We start from the raw sequence: 23064 nt of genomic DNA, 5'->3' as shown, positions 1-23064 counted from the left end.
ACCTTTCCATTCCTCAGCAGGAACCACTTTATTACTGTACCTCATCATCCATCATAATTCTGATTGCACACTTCACCTCAATCCGAAAGGAAAAGGACCAATCCTGTTTTTTTGCAGAAATGCATCTTAACATCAGGCTGAAGAGGATGACTGTGACTGTTCAGACCATTTCACTGAGGACTGGCAACGTTATTCCAAAATATATTCCAAGATGAACAGAAAGAACTGAGAAGGAAGGTCAAAGGACTGGCAAATGAAAAGGCCACAAGCAAAAAGCCTAGGAAAGTGATAGGGCATTCTCAATCACAGATTTATGAGCAGCTAGGGAAGATGACCTTGCCCCAGACTAAGTAGGAACTATTGAGTAAAGAAGAAACTACGTCCCCAGAGTGCAACTGGAGTCTCTGTTACCCTTAAAACTTTGTATTTAAATTCAGCACTTGAATTAAAATTATGCATTGGTACATTAACTTCTTTAGGGACTCTGAGACAGTTGATTTATAGAAGATAACAGTCATGAAAACTGTGCTTTTAAGACAGCAGGTCTTACTACAGATTTATACCTAACTGTGAGGAGAATTAAGTTCACTGTGTAGGATTTATTTTTCTTTGCCTAATTTTTTTAAAAAACAAGAAAGGCCTTCTTTTCACTAACATATTGTAAGAACTAAAAATTCAGCTTTGACTTGGATAAATATCTATCAAGGTTTGCAGAGAAGACATTACTATTGACCTTATCATCTTAACAACACAGTTGGAGAGCTCTATTTCCTTCTAATTTATACTTGCACAATTTGAAGGCTATGGCATATGCTATAGAAAAAGCAGTAAGGTAAACAAAACAATTCTTTTAGTTTGTAAACAGAATGGTGTTGCTGACAGACAGACTTGCCAGAGTAAATGCCATTTTACCATATTGTATAGTGGCTAAAACATTGCTACGAAGAAAGCAAAATTCAAAAGTCTTTTCTACTAACTATACTAATGGCACATAATTTCCAGTTCATTTATCTATGTGGTTTGCAAGCTGTTAAGCTCAATAAAAGTCTAAACATCAGAATTGTATAGTGACTGCATTTTTGTAAGAGAAGCAAATACATTTTTTAAACAGATAGAAATTCTTATGAAATAGTGATTACTGTAAAAAAAAATACTGACACTCTCTTAATTTGGCATTTTAAATACAAATACTAGGGTAATTTTACTGTGCCTTTGAATGAAATGACAGTGTGAGCTAAATGAAAACAAACTCCCTTGAGAATTATTTATCAGACTACTAATATTCAGAAGTATTTTCTGAAATTTAAAATACATTAACCAGTTCTTTAGTAACTCTATCCCATTTTTAATTCACACTGAAGTTCTTGGCCTACTCTGCATAGTCAGATGGTAGAACCTACCATGCTTCATGGCTGGGCTGGCTTCCTGGGGCATTTTTGCTATATGTCTGCTGCATGGTGAAGGTTTTGTGGACATCTCAAATTAGAGACATGAAATCTAGGAAGCCTGAAGCCATAAGATTTTACCTCTATTTCAGTGTTATATTATGATACTTATATTATTCACCCTTACTTCACTCTCGGGTTGGTGTAAATATAAGCATACTTTGCGCTTAAAAGACAATTGATTTGAGTCTGCACACAGAGTTATGCTTAATTTCTTTGGAGACGTGGAATGTCCTCTCTTATGTGCATCATGATAATCATTCATACTCATTTGAAAAGACATTGTTTAAGTCTCAACCCTCTCCTCAGAGCTAACACAGACTGCCATTACACAGATCTCCCACTTGCTTTGCAAGGTCAGCTCCTCAAAATTAAATTAGAAATCCCACTTCACATGCCTTTTATTACACAGTCATCCACATGATGCATATGCTTGCTGTGGATTAGAAATTTTACATGGGGGAAGCCATAAGAAGCCATAAGGTAAGGAGATTGATAATATCTGGGTGTTCTGGAGTTCAGCAGTTTGTCATTTTATATAGCAGACTCTGCCTAAAAAGAGAACTGGGACTTCCGTCCAGGTCATCTTACCTGCACTGAAAACATTTTTTTCTGGAGTACCACCCTAAGCACCACTTTGGTGAAAACTGACTTTCAAAGTGGGGAGGGGGATTAGGGATGCAGATCTGACAACCCAAAAGAGAATCCCTGAACTAGGGGCACCATCTACAGGGGAACAGACTGACACTGACTCAGATCAGTCCTTGCTTTACACAGCTGACATCTGTGCAAAGCATATGCAAGTTGGTTTGGCTACACTTGAACACCCCCTCATAGAGTACTTCTGTTTTCGTTTTCATTTTCATTTCTGCTGCCACAGTGTCCAGGAGCCCAGGGCACAAAGCAGGAGCTCTCAGTGTCAGCTGCTATACAAATGCAGATTAAAAGAGGCCATATCTGCCTAAACAACTTAGAAGCAGCAGCAGATGTGTACATATCAAACAGAAGAAAACAATGAAATCAGATGACAAACTGAGACAAACATCAGTGAGTGGAATAACAAGTTCTTTGATTTTACCCTTTGATTTTTAACTTTAATTAAAACCACAAAACCCCAACATTTGTTCTCCACTCTCTCTGCCCCAATGGTAATCACATACATTGTTAGAAAAATCATCTTCAAAGATGATTTACTTCATATAACACTTCCATTAGTTGTGTACAGCTGAATTGTTACTCCAGTATTTACCAATTTTACTGAAGGTTAATTCTCACTTTGGGGACATAGCTTTCTCTCTCTGCTTTCACATCTTTCATTCTAAGTGCATCATCACCACCTAGTAGGTATTATGCAAACTTTACTGAAACCAAGAGTGTGACAACAGAACACCAAAATGGAATTCCAAATGCTTAATTTTCAGCCATACATACCAGCCCTTGGATTGTCAGTCAACTGGAAAAAAACCTAAAACAATCAAGAGCAGACATTTAATATGCTAAAAGAAGTTTCAGAAACACATTCTTAAACTCCTGCAATCAGAAATTTGAAAAGCTGTTCCATTTCCCTAAGCAAAACCAAACTTCTTTATCTTCCACAAAGGAACATCTCTCAAAAGGAAAAAACTTGAGGATGGAAAAGACCAAATCAAAGCACAAATAGGAGTAAATTACATGGTAACAAAGAACAAAATAAAAGCATTTTTCTGTTGAAGACAGGCATCTGTAATCTCGTGCAACACAAAGCCAGTGAATCACAACAGCCACAGTTCAGTTAGTTTACAGATCTAGACTCTACCTGTTAAGTAAATTAACATGCCACCAGTTTTATTTACTTATTTACCTGCCAGCGATTTGCTCTCATTATTTACCTGACTTCCCATCTTGTACATCTATTTGTGGCAGTCATGATACTTGGTCACACAAAGGCTGACCTACAAAAGGAAAAAAGTCAGAGCCTTGATTGCTTTTTTTATGTGTAACAACTGCTGTTGCTCCTGAATTAGCCTCAGTTCAGTGACTGCCATTCTAGTATCTGCTCTTTATATGCCATAAAACTTGCCTGGACAGGCCCGAGAATATTGGTTTCACTGGCTTTGGCCCAGGCTTCCTCCTTCTTTATGGATCAAGCAGAAGTCTTTCATTTTCAAAATCTAGTTTTTGTGGCTCATATCGCTTTCTAATCTTGAGGTTTTATCTTGAAGTCACAGTATATAGAAAGTACAAAATAAAAATGACAGACACTGCATTCTGGTCTTGCTTTTTATTCAAATTATTTTGCTCCTGTATCTCTGGCTCAGTCAAAGTCTAAAACAAAAACAAGGCATATGAAGAATATGATGGAGTCTAGTTCTTCATTTGTATGTAGCAGGATTCCTCATGAAACTTCTGAATGGCTGACTCTATTAAAAATTCTCTTCTGATGCACTAAAACACATTTAAAAAATTTAAAAATGCCAAATAAAACAACAAAATAGGGTTCAGATTATAATTTCTTCTGGACTTGCATGTTTCTTATTTTTTCTCATAATAGGATACCTTTTTCTTCCCTAAACATAGCTGTGGAAGAGTTAACAATAATATGATCTATGTTTCATTACTTTAGTGGCTAGCATTTGGCTAGCACTCCAAGAATTCATCAAATGGCTCCTGAGTTCTTCTAGAGCATTCTTGTCCATTCAGGATATGTCACTCCTCAAGCCTCACAGCTTCCTTTGGTATAATTAACATAATGACTGGATAGTAACTACCCATTTCCTTGAAAATGCAGTAGTGAAATAAAACTTGCAAGACTGAAAACCTCTTTTTGTATGAATAAACCTTTGAACCTGAAAGGAACTCAAAGAAGCTACTTTTGCAGCAATTCTTTCATTGCAAACAACCAAGCTCAGAAAATAACAGGTAAAAACTCTCCCAGCCCCTAGGACAGCTGGTTTGGGGGTTTTGTTTGTTTATTTGTTTGTTTTTAAACATAGCAGAACAATTATGTATGGACTAACATAGCCAGAAAGTGCAAAAGTGATGGTATACTCTTCAGGGCTACTACTAGGTAGCATTTCTGCTCCTTACTGTCTATACACTAAGGAAGGGCCATTGGGCTTCAGTGATGTTTCTTGTTTTTGCTCAAACACTAAGACAGCATATGATGTGTCATGCCTTGTGAATGTCAGACTCCCACAGACTTCTGGCTGTGTGGCTGTTAGGAACTCAGCATCAAGTCCTCATAATTACTAGCACTGAAACATGTGGGTTTTTTTAACTGACCAGATAAATGATCCTAGAGAAAATAATTCTCGGTATCTATTGTATTGGGACAGAGAAAACAGTAACACTTTTAAATCATACAGGGTAATCTGTGGTGACCACTTCTGCATATGCAGTTTAAATTATGGTTGTTCCACCTTTCTGTAGCTCACTAAAAGCTTGACAACGTAATTTCTTTTGCATTTGCTTTCCTTCTCTCCTCTCATGATTTAATGTGCCCAAACAAGGAAAACTGATATTCTGACTAACAGACCTAAGAACAAATGTCCAGCACGGATGTGATCAGAAAAACTGAACTGGAAAAGGACTGTGAATTTTAGAGTCAAATCCCAGCATGAAAGTATGGACGGGGAATGGCAGGATACAGTTCTGTTGAAGGCACAGTAAGTCACCTACGAGATGTGCCTGGGGGCTGCGTGACTCTCTCAGTTACCTGCTGACGATGGTATACGGCTCGTCTCTTTGCCAACATCTGCTATTTACCATATTAAGATGTACTCTAGGTAACTTTCACTGTCGTGTACTAACGGAAACCAACTAAATGGTTGTGAAATATATTACTACTTTCTTAAGCTTTTTCGGAACAACCATAATCCAGCAGGATCATGTACAATCGTGCATCAAACCTGGGCTACAATCTGTATGCTCAGAACCTTGTGACCAATTAAAGGTTATGGGAAACTCTTACATAAATACCACCCTGTTATGTTTACAATTTTGCAGGTAAAATTGTTTTTCTCCTCTTTGAGGAATATTGCTTGTTATCCTCTTTGAGGGTATAAACGCAGCAATAATACATGCTGAGGAACAAAGAACTTTAGTCTGTTGTGTTTTTAAAAGCTAAGCTTACATCTAAATCTATTTCCATTTCCCTCTGGAACCTGAGCAACTTTTTATGTTATATTAAACATTAGACAAATAGGGTATATCTAATTAAAAGTTGAAGAAATGTGCTTCCCTTAATTGAATTTGTTACAGTTACATTTTGCAGACCAATGTTAATCAAAGCTCCAGTTCAGAGTGGCTGGATCAAGGGAATTAAGTTAACCCTTGCACGTCCTTACCTGAACACGGGATAGTCTGCTCTCGCCTAAGCCACAGACGCCAATTACAGCTCACCGCTCGGCCGCGAGTGCCCGGCGCGGGCTGCCCGGGGGCGGCGGCAGCGGGAGCGCTGCGCCCCGCAGGCTCGCTAACACTACCAACTACGCCTGGCGAGGGTGGCCGCCGCCCCGCGACCTACGGGCGAGGGCCACCGCCGCGCCTCGCCCGGGGCACCCGGCTCGCCCGACGGCCGCTGGGCTTGTGGCACAGCACCTCGTGTGGCACAGCACCTCGTGTCGCCCAGCGACAGCCCCGCGGCGGCCCGGGGATGCCAGCCTTGCCCGCCGCGCGCGGGGATACCCTCCTCATCCTCCCCATCCTGATCCTTCTCCCCCGCCCGCCTCCACCCGGCCCCGCCCGACGGGGCGGACAGGGACCCGCGGCCGCGGGATGGGCGAGGCCGGCGCGGCGGCTCCACCCATGGTGGGCGCCGGGCGATTGGCCGCGGGAGCGCTTCTCCCCGCCCCGCAGCCAATGAGGGCGGCGGGCCGGGGGTGATGGGCTGCCTCTCGCGGGAGGGATTCCTGGAGACGCTGCAGTGTGGCGGCGCTCCCGGCGCCGCGCAGCCCCCGTGCCGCCTCCGCTGCCCCGCCTGCCTCGCCTTGCCCTGCCCGCCGGCGGCCGCCACCGCCACTGAAACTTAACGCCCGGCGCGCCGCCAGCCCGCCGAGCGCAGGGGGCTGGGGCAGCCTGCCTGCCGTGCCGGGGGCAGTCTTCCCGCGCCCCGCCGCGCACCGCAGCCTCGCCCCGGGAGCTGCCGCCGTGGGGAGAGGCTGAAGGACGGAGCCGGCTGCGCCCGCCCCGGTTGCCAGGTAAGGCAGCGCTCCGGGGCCGCCCGCAGCCGCGCCCGGGCGGTGTCGCCTCGGACGGGGGGGGCTGCCCGCTGCGCGGGCGGGGGGAGAGCACATGCTCCGGGGGCGGCTGTAACGCCGCCTGCCCGCCGGCTCTGCCCGCACTGCCGGGGGGCGGGGGCCCGCCCCCGGGGCGCTCCCGGCGGGGGTGGGGGCGTTTACGGGAGGGGCGACTCAGACAAAGGGGACGCCCGCGTCTCCCCTCCTTGCTCCCCGCCCCCGCGGAGCTCCGCCGTCGCCCCCCGCCCCGGCTGCAGGAGAGGGAAGACGTCCGCTCTGCATCCCTCCGTCCCTCCCCGCCGCTGCCCGGAGCCGGCACCGAGGCGGCCACCGGGCCAACTTGTTTCTCCGGGTGTCACCTGGCTGCCGCCGCTGTGCCCCCGCCCTCGGCAGGGTGGTCGGTCCCGACGGTCGCCCCGGCGGAGGGTGGTGGGGCGCGGCGGTGTGCCCCGCCCCGGCGCTGCTCTCCCCTCCGGACCGCAGGACAACAGCTAATCATTTATGTATCAATTCACGAAAGCCTTTCGCCCATTACTTGGGCTGTCAGGCTAATGCTTTTTCTTTCCGTGCAATTTCATCTTCTCTGACACTGTTTCCTTCATACGGAATACCACTTGCCCTGCTTTGGTTTGGGGTGCGTTCTGTTCTGGTTCCTAGGCGCACACGGTATGGGTAGGGGTTCAGCGCTCTGTTTAAAAGTTAATTTTGCCTATCAAACTCTACTAGGTAGAGTAGTAAGAAAGTGGCAAAGAATGTTAATATTTCTTTTGTTTCCCGTCTTCTGAAATAAAGATATCAAACGACTACTAGCTTCTGGTAGTCAGTATAGTAAATAAATGTAGTTATTGGAATGAGCCTTTATGGCACTTTCAACAATCTGTAATTCAATCATCTCTGATACAAGCTGCCTTTTGCTATTATTCATCAGACCCAGCTGAGTGATTTCTGTCAGATGGGAAGCGGTAGAGAGAAATCTCTGGGTAGATGTAGCTGAAGAGCTTTCCAAGTAGAGTCCTAAATGAGCACAGAAAAGCACTTGGCCACAATCTCAAGACAGATGTTGGCATCCAAATAAATCATTTCTTTTGATTGTCTGGGGGATGTCAAGTTTTATTTTCCTTGTTTAATAGCTATTTGCATGTGAAGAAGTAGCTCTGTCTTTATTACCTTGTAAACTCAATGCAGAATGTTGTAGTGCAATAATACTTCACTGTCTCTGAAATAATATTTTCTGTACAAAGGTCAGTAGAATAATTTTAGATACGCATGCATGTTGCGGACGACAACTAGACTACTAATCTGCAGTGGTGATATTGATCCTCAGAGCTGCTGTGCAGTGTGCCATCCATGTTGCATGTTAATCTGTTATGCGCTGTTTAATTGCTTTATTATCCAAGAGAGTTACCTCACCCTAAGAAAGGGGAGATGGTACTTGTCGACCCAAGAGGAGTTTCCTTTCCCTGGTGAGTTGACATCTAGAGTTACAGATGGGCAGTTGTTTTAGGAGTGTCCCTGAGAAAGGGAGGGGGGAGCTTTTGGGTACAAGGACAAGTAGGCAGTGAACTAATTTGCTTGGTGAGGATATGAAATGACATCTCCTGCCATGCTTAAGTAAACCTGCTCAGGAAAAGTGTAAGGGGATTGCACATGTGTCTAGGATAGTATTTTCTTGTCTGTCTTGGAAACAAATGACCTGATTTTATGTCTTGAGTCAAATATATATCTTTTTTTTCTTCCAAGCTTTTTGAGTTTTTAGTTCTATTAGTAATGTCTGAGGGAAATATACTTTAATGTGGTCTATTACTTGGCTTGTGGTATAGTTGCTCAAAATTTGCATTCATACAATTCATAAATTGAAACTATATAGCTTAAAAACATAGTGTAGGCAGCTTGAGTGAGAAGAGATAATTTCAAGAAGAACCACAGGGCAAAAGATAATGACATACTGTAGGAAATAATCATACTCCTGCACTTGCAAAAGCATGAAATGTTCCAGTGTAGCCATTTCATACAAGCCAAATTTTCCTTCACATTAAGAGCGCCTAAGTGAGCCTTATTAATGTTTGATGCAAAAGATGCTAAATCCATTTTAAGGGTTGATACTGGAATTTAAAGAGGTAGCTCACAGACTAACAGAGCAGTTCTAATACTTCCTTAAAACAAATGTGGAAAAAAATCAGTTGCCATGTATGCCATAGCAGTACAAGTGGGATATAGCCTCTTGTGTAACACTGATGGGCAAGAAACCCTTTAAAACCATAGCTATAGAATAGTGTTTGATTTAACAATCTAAAATGTTCTCCTACCTTAATGATAACTTAAATCAGATATGAGACGACCGAGGAGATGCTCAGTGTTGGTTAGCGTAGTGAAGGCGTGAGATAAGAGAAGGTTCTGTTTGTCAGAAACCTAGGAATAAAAAAAAAATCTATATTTTTCCAGCTAGCATAGAGACACCAGAAACATAAAATCAATTTTTATGGTCTTTTGGCAGGGTTGGCTGTAATAAGTAAAAAGAAGGAGCAGCTTAGTGTCTTGGCAGAAGTTTTTAAGCCACTCAGCTGTACACAACTCATTTAATTGATGTTTCCTCACATGAAAATGAAGCTCTTATTTAGCATATCGTTGTTTTTTCTTGTGCATTCAGCAGTCGGATTACAATTTTAAAAATACTTGTATGTAGTTTTATATTTGTATGCATGTTTAAACACAGATAAACTCTTTACTGGGAACTGCTTTCTGAATAAAGTGTGTGCGCAACCTTGTATTGCATGTTGTGGAAGAGACATTAAAGTTTGTGATACAAATGAAAAGGACAAGAAAATATTTTTGCATATCTGGAAGAAAAGCATGGAGGAATTATTGTGCATGGTTACCATGATCTCCTTCCCTCTGCTGGTGATGCCCATATAAATACGCAGTTTCACGAAGAGAAATACTTTGATTTTACTTGGATTCTCTATGGAATATTTGTTTTAAACATAACTCTGTATCTAGGAAAAAACTTAATTAGAAATACAGATAAGGGAGTAAACTATCAGTTTGTGTTTACAGCTGACATTTACTAAAGATACTAGAGGTTAAAATAAAAGCATTTGCCAGACTAAATAAACAAAGCATTAGGTTAACAAATATTTTCAGGATCGTTATGTACAAATGTCATCTTTGCTAGAGTAGGCTTTACTCCTCCCTCATACACCCCATTAAAAGAGGGAATTAGGAAATGGTGGTTATACTGTTACATCTTTTATAGAAAAATACCGGACACCAAAGCAGAATGCATTAGAAGGAGGACAACTGACAAGGGCTTTTCATGATTTCTTTTGGTGAGAGGCTAAGAGCAGGCTACAGGCAATCTCTTTCAGGGACTATGTGGACTAGCTGAGCGATTTGTACAAGCAGCGTGGAAAAATTTTTCTTGTTTAAATAAAAAAAAAGTAAAAATATTTACTGATACTAATTTTTTCCCTGAGTCCTGTAACAACTGAAAGCTGGATAGGAACTGTAATAAGAACATCTCCTTATGTACTACTTTTGACAAATGTCTTACCAGTATGTTTTAGAGGCCGGCTTTTCTCTTCTGTTGTTTTCCCCAAGTGGCTAAAGGAGGAGCACACGAATGGGTTATGAGAGAGCTGACCATATTTCTTAACCTGTTTCCTTATCACTGCCTGTCTGGAGGTATTTCCCTGAAACAGCAGGCACTGAACACTTCTCCCTCTCCATACTAGAGGGAGTGGTGTTGCCGTCTTTTAAATTCTCAGAGAATTGCAAACTCAGGATGCCACTTCTTTTCTAGCCATCCCTAAATAGGCTTAGAGAAATCTATCAGAACATGAAATAAATCTGGACTGTCTCCTGTGCAGTGTAGTTATCTGATAAGCTTCTAATATTTATAAGATTTTTTAAATTGAGAAGATTTTACAGATTTTAAAAAAGTCATGAGAAATTATCCAAATAATTAATCAACTCTGAATTATTACAGTTATATAAAATTTCAGGAAAATAAAATTTTATTTAGGAGCGACTAAAACCAATTTGGATCTTTTAATGATGCTGTCTGTAAGTTTCCTGGACACTATTCAGGATTAATGGCCAAATATATTGTAGCAGCTTTAATTGTGTAGCCATGGCTGTAGGTAGTACAGTACCTCAAAGCTGCTCAGTGATTGTTAATGAATTGATTAAAAACCCACTTACAAGTTCCGTTTTGTACCTTTATCTTAAGGGTATTGTTTTTCTATAATCCTGTGGTTGAAAAATCAGTGTAGCAGTTGCAAAATGGGAAAGCTGGTAACCATTCCCCAGCTTGGTTCAGAGACATGAGTTTACCCATGTACTGTCCATGTGTTTGAATAACTACCTAGATAGTGCAGTTAAAAAAAATTGGAGTGCTTTTGTGCAAAGCACTGTGGAAATAAAGATTCCTTGACAAATGGTTTATCTGGTTCGGGGTAACAATCTGAAATACGAAAATATTCTGTTGTGTACAGAAAATATGTCTGTGTACAGATGACCACTAGATCTCTTATTTGGAAAGCTTAATGACCACTAAAAGCTTGTAGAGTGGTTTTGGGGTTTTTTTTGTTTGCTTTGGTGTTGGTTTTTTTGTTTGGTTGTTTGGTTTGGGTTTTTTGTGGTTGGTTTTGTTTCTACTTCTTTCCAAAGCTATGGACAGTATTTCTTTATAAACATTTATTTCTGTAAATAAAGTATTACAGGTGGCACGAATTCTTAAAATGTGTGACGATACAGATAGAGTGGGGGGTGGGTTATATTTTTTAATTTTTTTAAAGAATAAAGTAGTAAGGAGAACTTAGTGGTATGATGTGTTGATAGAAGACACAATATATTGGCGAGCAGTTGACGTTTAAAGAAAGGTAGTGTAATACATCCCAGTCAAAACAGTTTTGAAACATTTTTTAAATTAAAAAAGGACTCTGTGTTTCTTGTTGAAATTGTAAGCTTTGTGTTTTGAATTCAGTAAGTCATTTTATTTAGTTCAGGGTCATGTTCTAATTGTAAAAATAATACTGTAGAACAGCACTATTGTCCATGTGAACAGTTTTGGTTTTTTTTCCATGTAATAAATTGCAGAACAGATAGCGTATGGGGAATTGCCATCTCCATTATTCCAACTCTTTTCATTACCTTTGACAATGATCTGAAGTAAAATACAAAATCCATATTCATGAGAATACTTCTGGGTTTTTTGTGCCAGTTTAAATAAAGTTGGAAAAAGTGCTATTATATACTGATTTAATTTGGCTTCTTATTCTACAACATCTGAATATGTTTTTTAACAAAGTGCACTGTAATACTTTTGCCTGCTTCCAGTTTAAAAAAAAAAAAAGTGAGTCCCCCCTAAATACTAATTCTGGGAATAATTGGGAATTCCATCCAGGGAACATGATCTGCTCTTGCTTTAAAGAGAAAAAAGCTGAATGCAGGTGTAAACACTGGAGTGTTGAGAGTAGGAAAGGTGCCGATCTCAAAAAGGATGCTGGATGACTAGAATTAGTTTAGAGGAGGGACTTGAGTTGTCTCATTTGAGATGTGTCCAATCTGTTTCTTAATGGGACTCCTAAAAGCTTACCATTCTCTTTGCAAAGCTGGATGTGCTGAAAGGCTCCTTGATGCCCACACAGTGAAAATACTAATAATATTACTTAATAATATTAAATTGTGCCCTGATACGTAGAAGCTCATACAGCAACCTGGCTGGGCACACAATCTACAGGAGCCCAGACTAGAAATGAGGTATCAGTGTTTTGTCCATCAGATTAGCAGGTGTATGAACCACCTTACTGAGCAGATGACGCCTTTATACTTGAAGTCTGTAGATAGTATTTTCTTTCCTTTTATTTCGCCCAGGTACAAGTTCTAGATTTGATGTTGAAATTGCTGGATTTGTGATTTGTGTTAATCCTTGGGAATGGAGGAGGTAATCGCCTGTCCTTTTGGCCTGAAAATCACTAACCTGTTGAACTTGCTGCTATTAACTCCTATTGTGTCTCTTGCATTAAACAGCTTTTGTTGTAAAAGATGTGACATGTTGCATAGTGTGAAGAGGTTCTGTCCAAACTTCCTTTAAGCTGCCCTTGTATGTTATAATCCTATTTTGTCTATTGTTACTGACAAGAAATTTTTGTTTATTTATCTAACTAGTGTTCATCTTTGAGACCTGATTTAAAGCCCCTTGAAGTCAATGACTCTGCTTTCCATTTATTTTGTTCCTCTGATGTGTCTTAAAACCATAAATTGTGGTTATTAGTAGGTACTTTACTTAAAAAGAGAATGCCTGTTATTGTTCAAGATGTGGGAGTTCCAATACCCTGTGTCTCATTGTTATGACCTGGATTTGTGTAAATAGGCCTTAGTTTCCAGATGCCCATCAGTGAGATGATATCAGAAGGACAGTCTTCTGTCAAACTCATTCTGGAACTGGCTGTGCAGGTGGCAAAGTTTGTGGCTGGCATCTGAGGCAGGGAATCCCGTCACCATTCTGCTTTGCACCAGGGTAAGCTTGTCTTGGTTAGCATCTTCCATGTCCTCTTTCCATGTGTCAGGCTATGGGTAGTTAATTGGTGGCATTGGTAAGAAAACAGGTATCTCTGATGAGAGGGCTACCTTTGAGAGTGTCTTCCCACTGAATTCCCAAAGACGTCCTTTAGTAGTCCAGCTGAGGGCAGAAGGCAAGCACATTTTTGGCTGCAAGTTGAATATTGGTTGAATTGCAGGATTTCTAGATCCTGAAATTAAAGTTTATGTATTTTCTAACAGCCCAAATATTTAATTAAAGATGTGTCTGTTACACTGTTGCATTTGATAACTGTATCTGGGACATACTAATATTTCCTTATGAAATGCCTGACAGTGGATGCCTTTCTTTTCAACAGTTTTAATTTCTTCATAGTTGTTTTTCATATGCTAATAACAAGCAGTTACCTTGCACTTGCTCATCATCTTCGACTTTCTTACTTCATGCTTTGTTAGCTTACTCAGCTGCTAGTTGGAGCAGAGAAACACCAGGCAGTATCTGTGCGACCTTGACAGAGGTCACTTGCTTCTTCATGGTGTGCTAGAGCTGTGTAAGGCCTTTGCTGCTCTTATCTTGTATGTTTGCTTTATTTTTGTAAATCTTGCATAATAGGATTTATATTTTTGGGGTTTTTTGTTAATACGTATTTACTGCCCGTTTTTTTTTTTTTTAGCTTACTGAGAAAATGCTGATAGTGAAAAATTGAAGTAAAATCATCTGGGACAAAACCACCCGAAGTCACATGCTATAGTTTTTTCTTGTGTTTATCAATTTCAAAATATATGTCCGTTTTTTATAATGACTTGGGCTTACTTTAATATTTGATATGAAAATACTGGCTTTATAGATCGTACACTGGTTAATAATTGTGAACTGTTTACTCAGAATCAATTATTCTTTGTAAATATTGATGAAAGTTTTGTTACAGGTGAGCAAGGCATGAAACCATGGAAATTAGCATTTTAGAGGAAGAATAATAGTAATGAATATTTTATCTCTATATCAAGCAGCTAGAGCTCAGGTTTTTGAACTGAGCACTGCTTATTCATGTAGTGTCAATTAGATTCTAAAGCAAAAACCAGCTAAATGTCCATTAAAGGTGATGAACCAGTCTTTTGCAGGGACTGTCTACATTGTCTACAGTAGGGACTGTCTACATTGTCTACAGTAGGGACTGTCTACATTGTTACTTAAGGATTCAAATGAATCCCAAAAGCCCAAACTTTTTTCTGCCTTTCCAGATATCTGTACCCATCAATGGAATTCCAAAATGTATGTATTACATGTAGTTGAAAGGAACAACAATTGCCATAATTTTAATGGAACATGTCAATATTACTCTAGTTACAGCTTTTTTGAATTTCCTTTCAGTAGTAAAATTAAACTTGAAACATTTTATTTGCTTTGTATTGAAATTTGGCTCTTAAAATGTCTGTGCACTTCAGCTACTTTTAAAACAACGTAGGAATTCAGTGGTGTTTACTGATTTCACAGAATAAAGCTAAATTAATTGCTGGAAGGGATCAAGACCTGGCATTCCCTAGTCTGTGGTCTCACTGTGCCTTCTTCCACTCAGTTCTATGATTCTTTCTGTCATGAAGAAAAGTAATCTTTACTGGGGAGGTAAAAATCCAACCTCTTGGCATAGTTTGCAGTGTTGGCTTTAGATGTTTAAAGTAGGAGAATGTTTAAGTCTGAAAGGATGAACTCAAGGGTGGTCCAAAGGTCATAGGTGGATGCAGTTAATACTGAGACTAGTTGAAGACCTGTTCAGATTGTTATAGTTAACAAATTGTTAAAGGTTTTGTCTTCCAGAGGCCAAATGTTGGCTTTTTCCTGGGTCCTTTTAGGACAAGTGTATTGATCATTCTGAATACCTTAGGGGTTATGCTGATGAGGTAATACAAGAAGTTATCCTCAAACTGTGAAAAATATTAGCTCAGCTTGTCCTGCTTGCAGCTATAGTGCTGTTAAGATACTTACAGGTAGTTGCTTCGATCAAACTTAGGGATAATTGTGTTGAATAAATACTAGGTACAAATTTTAGGTGGCGTATAGTAAACAGTGTAGAACTGTGCTTAGTGTTTATCTAAAGCTGTCGTACTTGCAAAAAAGAGTAGGGGGATGTACTGAAACTTTTCCACTCCTAAAGAGCATTAGCAAGTTTATTGATTGTGGTTAGTCAAGTTCTAGTTTGAAGCTGTTGTCTCATTATTATTGGCTGTATGAGTTTTCTGGAGGAACTAAAGGTGACAGGCTTAGCAGTGAGGTGTGCAAGTGGAGGGGCTCCATGTTGTTCTGTGACAGTCAAACATTCTGTACCTATTGGTGCAGAGTTAAAGATGGTGACCTACACAAACTCTGCCTAGCAGAGGTAGAACTAAATCTTAGCTGGCTGGTTTCAGCAAGTTAGAGTCTTGAGACAACATGTAATCCACATAGTCACCATATGGGACAGCACCCTTGTAGATGTGGATACAGTTACAGCATGTACAAATGCTGCAAGTTTTAACACTAGTAAATATATGCGGGTTTTTCCCTAAATAAGGCACAGAAAGGGAGCCTTAAATGAACATGTGCTAAAATCTTCCCTGTTACAAAATAACTGCTTCAGGCCATGTTGCTTTTTCCGTTGCATTTGGTCTAATACTGTTCTTCCAGTTCTGGCTCACTTAGACCAGAATTCTTGTTAATGTGTTTCTAGTGAATCATTTTTTTTTTAGATGAGCTGAATTATGTCTCAGATATACAGTTCTAATTTTTTCCCTTCAAAGCACTTTTATAGTTGAGTTGGAAGACTGCATTAAAAAATCGTTTATTGTCGCCATCACTTCAAATAGCAAGTTAGGCTTTTAAACCTGTTTACCTGTTTTGTTTTTGTAGGCTGCTTGCTTGCCTGGACACATGGGAAAAATCAAAAGTAAACATCATAATGTGTGGGGGCCATGCTTCTTTTTTTTTTTCTTCTTTTTTTTTTTTTCCCCCTGTTTTCTTTTTATGTATGGGTGCTCTGTTAACACAGCGAATTCCAGGTGTGGGTTGTAACTGGCGACAGTTGTTTCATCAAGAGCTGCTTCATGTTTGCGAGGAACAGTGTTTGCTCTGCAGTCTCTTTAGAACAGGGCCTGACATATCTTGTAATGTGTTTATACTGGATAATAGGATCCAGATCTTTGACTGGGGACATGGACTGTTGTGCAAAAAAAAAAAAAAAAAAATTAGTCCAAGTGTTGGAAAAAGTGCCATCATTTAAGGCCCCCAGAGATCAATAAATGACTCGTTGCTGTAACCATATCAACCCTATCCTTCAAAGGGATTTTAATTGTATCATGGAAACTTCATACTTGCAAATGTGAGCAGTTGCCTGTTTGGCATTCTGCCAGATAAAAATATATTTTGCTGGTCGTTAAGTACTGTTAATACTAGGGCACATACACAATACTGGACATCCAGTTTGGAGCTCTGTTTAGAAACTATGCTGAGTTACTCTTTAAAACCTCTTTACCTTCACCCTGGCATAAATTATAAAGTTTTCAGTTTTAAATAGAAAAAAATTCATGTTTCCCAGTAATCTTGATTTGCCATCTTCCAGTTGAAAACTGGATAAGCTGTTTGACTTGCTACTGAAGAAGGCTATTTTATGTATAATGCCATGCTCACAACTGGGATTTGAATTATTTACAGGTGGGATGGTACAAACGATCTGGATTTTAGCCTTCTGCGGCCAGGAGGGAATTTACCTGACATAAAGGAGATAAACTAGTTTCAGCTCCAGTAATACTTAAAAGACTAGCTACTTCATACCAAAAAGTAGCTTCTATGATAAAGGAATCAGCAAAATTCTGCTACAGCAGCTTCCCCAGTACAGGAGCCAGTTTATCTCTCCAGAGGTTGATGTAATTATTGGAGATTTCTGCTCCCCCTCTCGATGAGAGGGTGATACAGGAGAACACCTAATACTACTCTGATATGTGATAGCATAAATGGACAAAACAAATACAAAGCCAAAACCATAGCTGCCCAGATAGCCTGTCTTGAAGGTAGACATGAAGATTTCAGGTAAAGATCTTAGGGATAGCTTTTTGTGAAGTGTGCAAGTCTGTACACATCAGTCAGTCATTTATATTACGTAGGCGCCAATCAAAGTAGTGTCATATTGATGTGATGAAATATAAATCCCGTGTGACAGATGGGAATCAATGGCAGAGGGAGATTAAGGATAGGATTCATCTCATTTATGTTTAAATACCTTCAGAAGGTGATTCATTTGACCTACCTGAGGCGTCTGTCTTGGTGTGAGATGGACTGCTGTCTGGAGGTGAGATGGACTGCTCTCTGGAGCTGTCTGTTCCTTTCCAGTGACTGTAAGAAGTCTGGGATTACTAGATGAGATTTAACCAGACAATTTCTAGACACCTGACACGGGACACTTGAATCCCAAGTGATGTGTCTAAGGCCTTATGGGGAACCCATGGCAATGCTGAGAATTGAACACAGGTTTTGTGGTTCCAAGTTAATGCTAATCAGAGTGTGTCTTTCTGCAGAATCTTACAGTGCAAAAGAAGCACTAAGAATAACCTTTATATCTTAGAGATCTTAATAGTAATGAAAAGTTTACTGTCAGCTCCACAGAAGGATGGATATCTTGTCAGTAAAATTGTAAATAAAGGTCCTTTGTATTGGGAGTGACAATGTTTTACTTGTAGTTATGGGCAGTTTGAAGTCAGACTTGTCCAGTCTGTGCTGATGAAAGTGGGCTTCCATGAGGGGAAGCGCCTTATATTACTGTGAATCACATCAGGTTAGAGACTCGATGTTTTCTGAAACCTGAATATGAAAGCTGATGTGGGGAGTGATACCGGCTCCAGCAGGCTTTGGATCTTGCCTGAAGCATGCAGGGAACCAATCAGGTCTGCACAAGTGGTGGCACACTTGGCAAAGTGTGAGAATTACTTCTTCTCTGGTAATTTGGTCAGCAAAGCTCTCGGTGGAGAGAAGAAAAGCAGCAGCTCAGGTGTTGCTAGGTGTATTTTCCCTCTCTGAATGTGCAGTAAGTTTTACACCTGAATGAGTACAGTGCTTTTAGGCTTTACCTTGGTTCTTCCTTGCTTGCCTCCCTGCACATACCCAACCCATCCCTTCCTCCTTAACCTAATTCAAGGCTGTAGTTTTAGTGTAGCTTGTGAGTGCGATGAAGTAATATTTTCTGAACTGTAGTGCATGATCTGTTTAAGTAGCTTTGTGTAGTTTATATGTAGAAATCTGCTCAGATGATCCTGTCCCAGCTGTGAACCAGAACATCCTAGTAATATGTGACCCTCTATAATTCGTGGCATCACATTTCTTTACGTGGGAATGTACTGTGATATTAAAGCTTCAGGGTGTAAATGTTTGGGGTTTTTTTCAATTGATTGCTGTGGTAAAAAGAAGGAAATAAAATATGCTATATTAAGCCAAAAGAGAAGCTGGCAATGTGAAGAGTAAAATAGGATGTATATTTTAAGCTTATGTAATTTCTGCTGCTAAAACTTGGGAATTGGCCACTGGTCTCATAGTACTGTGCACAGTAGAAATTGTTAGATCTAAAGTTAAATCAGAATGGTCTAGAAAGAAAAGTCTAGTACTCTGAAAAATTGTATTACAGCAAAATGGTTGTCTTGTTCACACAGATGATGAGAATTTCTCATTCTCTTCCAGCCTCCTTTCAGCAGCTAAACATGATGATTTTATAGCTAAATGAACCTTTATAAGCTAGACATCAACTATGTATAAATGCGGAACAGTACATCTGAAACCTGTCACACTATCAGAGTACAACTGTTTTCTCTACAAATATGGAAATCGTCACTTATCTGCATTCTCTCCTTGCCCTATTTCCCCCCATATGTTGATATTCACCCATGTGAAAGAGGCCAATTATAGATTGGCCGTTGTATAAATAATGCAGAAGTTGTCAGTGGCAGAGAAAAATTTATGTTAGAAGACTGAGGGTTTGGATAAGGAAATAAAAGCACCTTCTAATGAGGGTAGTGATCTCTGTTTCTGTATTACTTCATGTTAGAAAAGGTATTTAACACTCCCCCCCATCCCCCTAGTTTTAGGAGTTACAATCCTTAATCTGAGGACTGGTTTTAATAATAAAATCCTGGTTCAATTTTCAGTCAGAATATTTTGCTCTGCAGTGTTTTCCCTTTTGGCGTTTTCCCCCAGGCTCTCCTGGAAGCAGGCAATGGGTCTTTCCCCTTGGCAGGGACTGGTGCTAAGCAGCACTTGAACTGGAGGGATACCCAGGACCATGTCAAGGCTCATAGAGAGTGGGCATCTCTTCCCCCGGCTTTGCAGAAAACATTTGGAAAACATAGTGCAATCTGGAGTCAGGCCACCTTGAAAGTAAATTAATTAGGCTCATTAAAGGTATGAAGGCTCTGAAGCCACAAACTTCAGAGCAGCTGGGCTTGATTCTCAGTAGCTTCTGCTGGTAGAGCCAGAGCATGGGCAGGTGCTGGGGCACAGGCTGGCTTGGAGTTGCTGTGAAGTTGGCCAAGCTAAATAGCACATTGTTAGTGTGGCTTGTCACTGGCCTGCGCTTCTGGATGGTGGTCAAAGTGTGATCCCTGATGATGTACTGAACTGGTTTAACTTCTTGTCCCCTTCCTGCAGCTGCTGTTTCTCTTGAGTATTATAGAGGCTGCTGTGGCCTTAAATTTAGTTGTGTTTAAGCATCCACTTGGAAGCTGTCAGTGACCTGACAGGAGCCTTCAGCAAACTTGCTGGGCTGTGGGGCTGTTGGTTCTGTGGTGCCTCAGACTGAGGCATCAGCACCAGATGAACGATGTGCTAGCCCTTGGCTCTCGTATCTGACTCCTCATTTCCCACAATGATGATTTAAATGTAGTTAAAAAGGATACTTTTACAGGATAAGGATACTTTTTAAAGGATACTTTACAGAAGGAGATACAGAAAAGCCCATATCTTTTGTCTTTTGTGAGTCTTAAAACAGGAGTAGCAAGGAGGTAATCAAGTATTTCTTTTTTTTTTTTCTTTTAATTTGGGTTTTTGGGGGGGTTGGGTTTTTTTTTTTGATGAGGAAGCTGCAATTTTCCTCCTTAGCTTTACTCTTCCATGATTGAGCTGTTTGTTTCCAGATGGCTCCTGTGTATGCGGGGACAGGGACACACACACGGCCCAATCTGTTCAGCTGCCGGCCTTGCATCAAACAGCCCAAGGTGCTGGGCATGCTGACTCATTTGGAGCAGTTGGGCAGCCCCTCCTGTAGCAGTTACTCTGGTGCTTTAATTTCCAGATAGGCAGGGTTTGAAGCAGCATCCTTCTGTGGGCAGGGGAGATTTCAAGGTTCAGAAACTGACATGTAAAACTGCAGCCTCCTATCACCTTTCTAATGAAATTGAATTTATCAGTGTTTCTAAATGTGTCTGCTGTACCAAAGCACTTTGAACTTTTTTATTCAAGGTGTTGGTTTCGGTAGCTATTTCTCTTATCCATTCTGCTATAGCAGAGTTCTTAGTGTAATATCAGGTATGTCAGGTGAGGTGTGTAAACAGTTATGGTTTTTTTCACATTTGACAAAAGTATTCACCAGAGAACAGAGATGGTGTGTGAAAATACAAAGTTAGCACCATGTGTTTGCAGGTACAATGTCAATCTTGCAGAGATCTAAGCAATACTTGCTTTTTTTGTTTTGGAACACCCAAATACAATTCTTTACCTATGGCTGTGTTAGGATTTGAATTGACCGAACAGTTTCTACGTATTTTTCTTCCCTTACATGTGCCCCTCTTCTGTACTTTTTGAAACTGTGAGGGGAGAAGGATGGGAAATGTAATTAAAAACAGGTACTACAATAAGCTCTGGTTTGGAGGCAAATAACATTTAATGTTTTTAGCCTTTACAGTTAAAGGCTAAAGAGGCAACCTATATATAATGAAAAAGTAACTGTCATTAATGCAGTAGACAAGGTGAATAGGTATCACCCTATAGAGACTATGTTTATCACTGATTTAATGAATTAATCAACTGTCTGCAGTTGTTAGAGCCTGGATTTCTGAGTGTTTTTGTTGTGTTTTCCCAGAAACCACGGTGGTGGTTGGGTAAGCCCTGAAGTCCCCATGGTAAGATGCTCATTCTGTGCAGTGCTATGTGCATGTGAATTGCTGAGCATCTGGAAATCCCTCTGACATTAAAGTGATCTTTACAAGTGAAAGTGCACTCCTAGCTAAAATACAAATTTCTGAAATGGAGGCGTGAGATACCACTGAAAAAGTGTAGATTTAATTTTTCTGGAAGACTTTGTAGAAACCTTTCACCATACCAGGTTATTTACATAAGAGAAACATAGTATATCTAGGCTGAGAATCTCTTTAGACAACAAATTATTATGTTGTCTGGGAATAGAATAATTTAGGTTGGAAAAAGCCTCTAAAATCATTGAGTCCAACCATTAAAGGTTGTGAAGGTGTACCAGGCAGATAAGGTGAATATTATGAGATATTTTAAATAGCTTATGAAAAGTACATAATTTTCTGGTTAGGCTTGTTTGTGTTGTTAGGTTTGTTTATATTGGGTTTTTTGTTTGTTTGTGGGGGGGGATTGTTTGGTTTTTTTTGGTGTGTGTGACTTTTTTGGTTGTTCAGTTGGTTCCTTGCCCTCCCGCCAACTCTTCTGAACATTTAAACAATTACAGTTGCAGGCCCTGCTTTAGTCAAAGCAATACTATTGAACCCTAGGACTTCTTACTATGGCTTATCAGCAAATGTGAGATCTTCTGAATCCTTAGTCACCTGGTTGTTATTGCAGCAAGATTTTGTCTTGAGACTTTTCTGTGGTTTAAGTTTTCTGTAGTTTCTTTTCAAACTATCACTTGGAAATCAAAGTTGTTCTTACCTCTGCTTTATTACAGCAGTGTTTAAAAATAGCTCTAAGTGTGTAAGTTCAGATGGCTATCACATCAGTGTCTGCAAAAGGAAGTATAAATCCCACATGTAAAACATGAGCACATGATCTAAGCACTCCAGAGAAGGTAGGTTTTTTTCAGACCCCTTGATTCTGAATGCTAATAAAATAAAGCCTTTAGAAATAATTTTCTGTTTATAAGTGACTTTAGTTTTTGTTCAACAGCAGAAAACCAGTCATTACTTAAGTAATTTTTGACACTGAACACTTTAGACATATCAGTCTTTGTCAAAATGAATAGTTGTTTTTAATTCTGCATATTATAAAAAAGAATATAGCCCTGTGAATTGTTCTTTCCATACTTGTGATGAACAGCATTGTACAAACTAGAGTTCATTAAAATTTCCAAATTCCAATTATGCAAGTAATAGGGCCTTAAGATTATCCTTATTGTGGAACAGAACATCTTAATGCTTTCTGTTGACATCTTAACAAAAACTGAGTGTGCTGAAAGTATAAGTAGTTCACATTCTAAGAATGTCAAGACAGGGGTTTTTTGCTTTTTTTTTTTGCTTTTTTTTTATATAATTTACTTTTATGACCTTATTTCATTATAACATTCATAGAAATGGGCAATTATTAGGGTTGAGGTGAGAGAAGGTGTCAAGCTGCAAGAGAATTTCGGAGCGATAAAGAAACCTGACACAAAGTATTTTTACATGGAAAGTTTTCAGTACTGTTTTACTTCTCAGTAGATTGTACTTTTTGTAAGGAATAAAGTCAATTATGCTGACAATAGAAATAGTCACACGATATATAAGGAGTCCAAAGGTTACTTTCGCACCAAGAAGAGAAGAAAAGCTGCCCAGGAGTTCCCTTCCATGGTAGAAGATGGTGACATATTATTCTATTCAATTTTAGATTGTGCGTTATTGCTTTTGAAATAGATCTG

The 23064-nt window shown here is 40.0% G+C and overlaps 1 protein-coding gene and 1 long non-coding RNA gene across 6 annotated transcripts in view; one reads left to right on the top strand and one right to left on the bottom strand.

Annotated features, from left to right (window-relative positions):
- Positions 1-2812: 2812 nt before the first annotated feature.
- LOC116442631 lies at positions 2813-6201 on the bottom strand. The gene is made up of 3 exons (XR_004239606.1): positions 5771-6201; positions 3314-3376; positions 2813-2910 (listed from the first exon to the last, which is right to left on the bottom strand). It is a non-coding gene; the product is annotated as an uncharacterized LOC116442631 (long non-coding RNA).
- Positions 6202-6386: 185 nt separating this feature from the next.
- Positions 6387-23064, top strand: part of SYT1 (synaptotagmin 1) — a 338128-nt gene continuing 321450 nt past the window's right edge. For 2 of the 5 annotated variants that reach the window (XM_032105807.1, XM_032105806.1), the window contains exon 1: positions 6392-6622. The gene's annotated coding sequence lies outside the window, so the exon portion shown is untranslated. Of the gene's footprint in view, positions 6623-23064 lie in introns of all 5 variants that reach the window. The other 3 variants (XM_032105808.1, XM_032105809.1, XM_032105804.1) reach the window with 3 other exon arrangements.

This window comes from Corvus moneduloides, chromosome 4, assembly GCF_009650955.1.
Source record: "Corvus moneduloides isolate bCorMon1 chromosome 4, bCorMon1.pri, whole genome shotgun sequence".
In the NCBI taxonomy this organism is placed as follows: domain Eukaryota; kingdom Metazoa; phylum Chordata; class Aves; order Passeriformes; family Corvidae; genus Corvus; species Corvus moneduloides.
The sequence above is the reverse complement of the archived record's forward strand: the minus strand, read 5'-3'. Positions and strand labels throughout refer to the sequence as shown.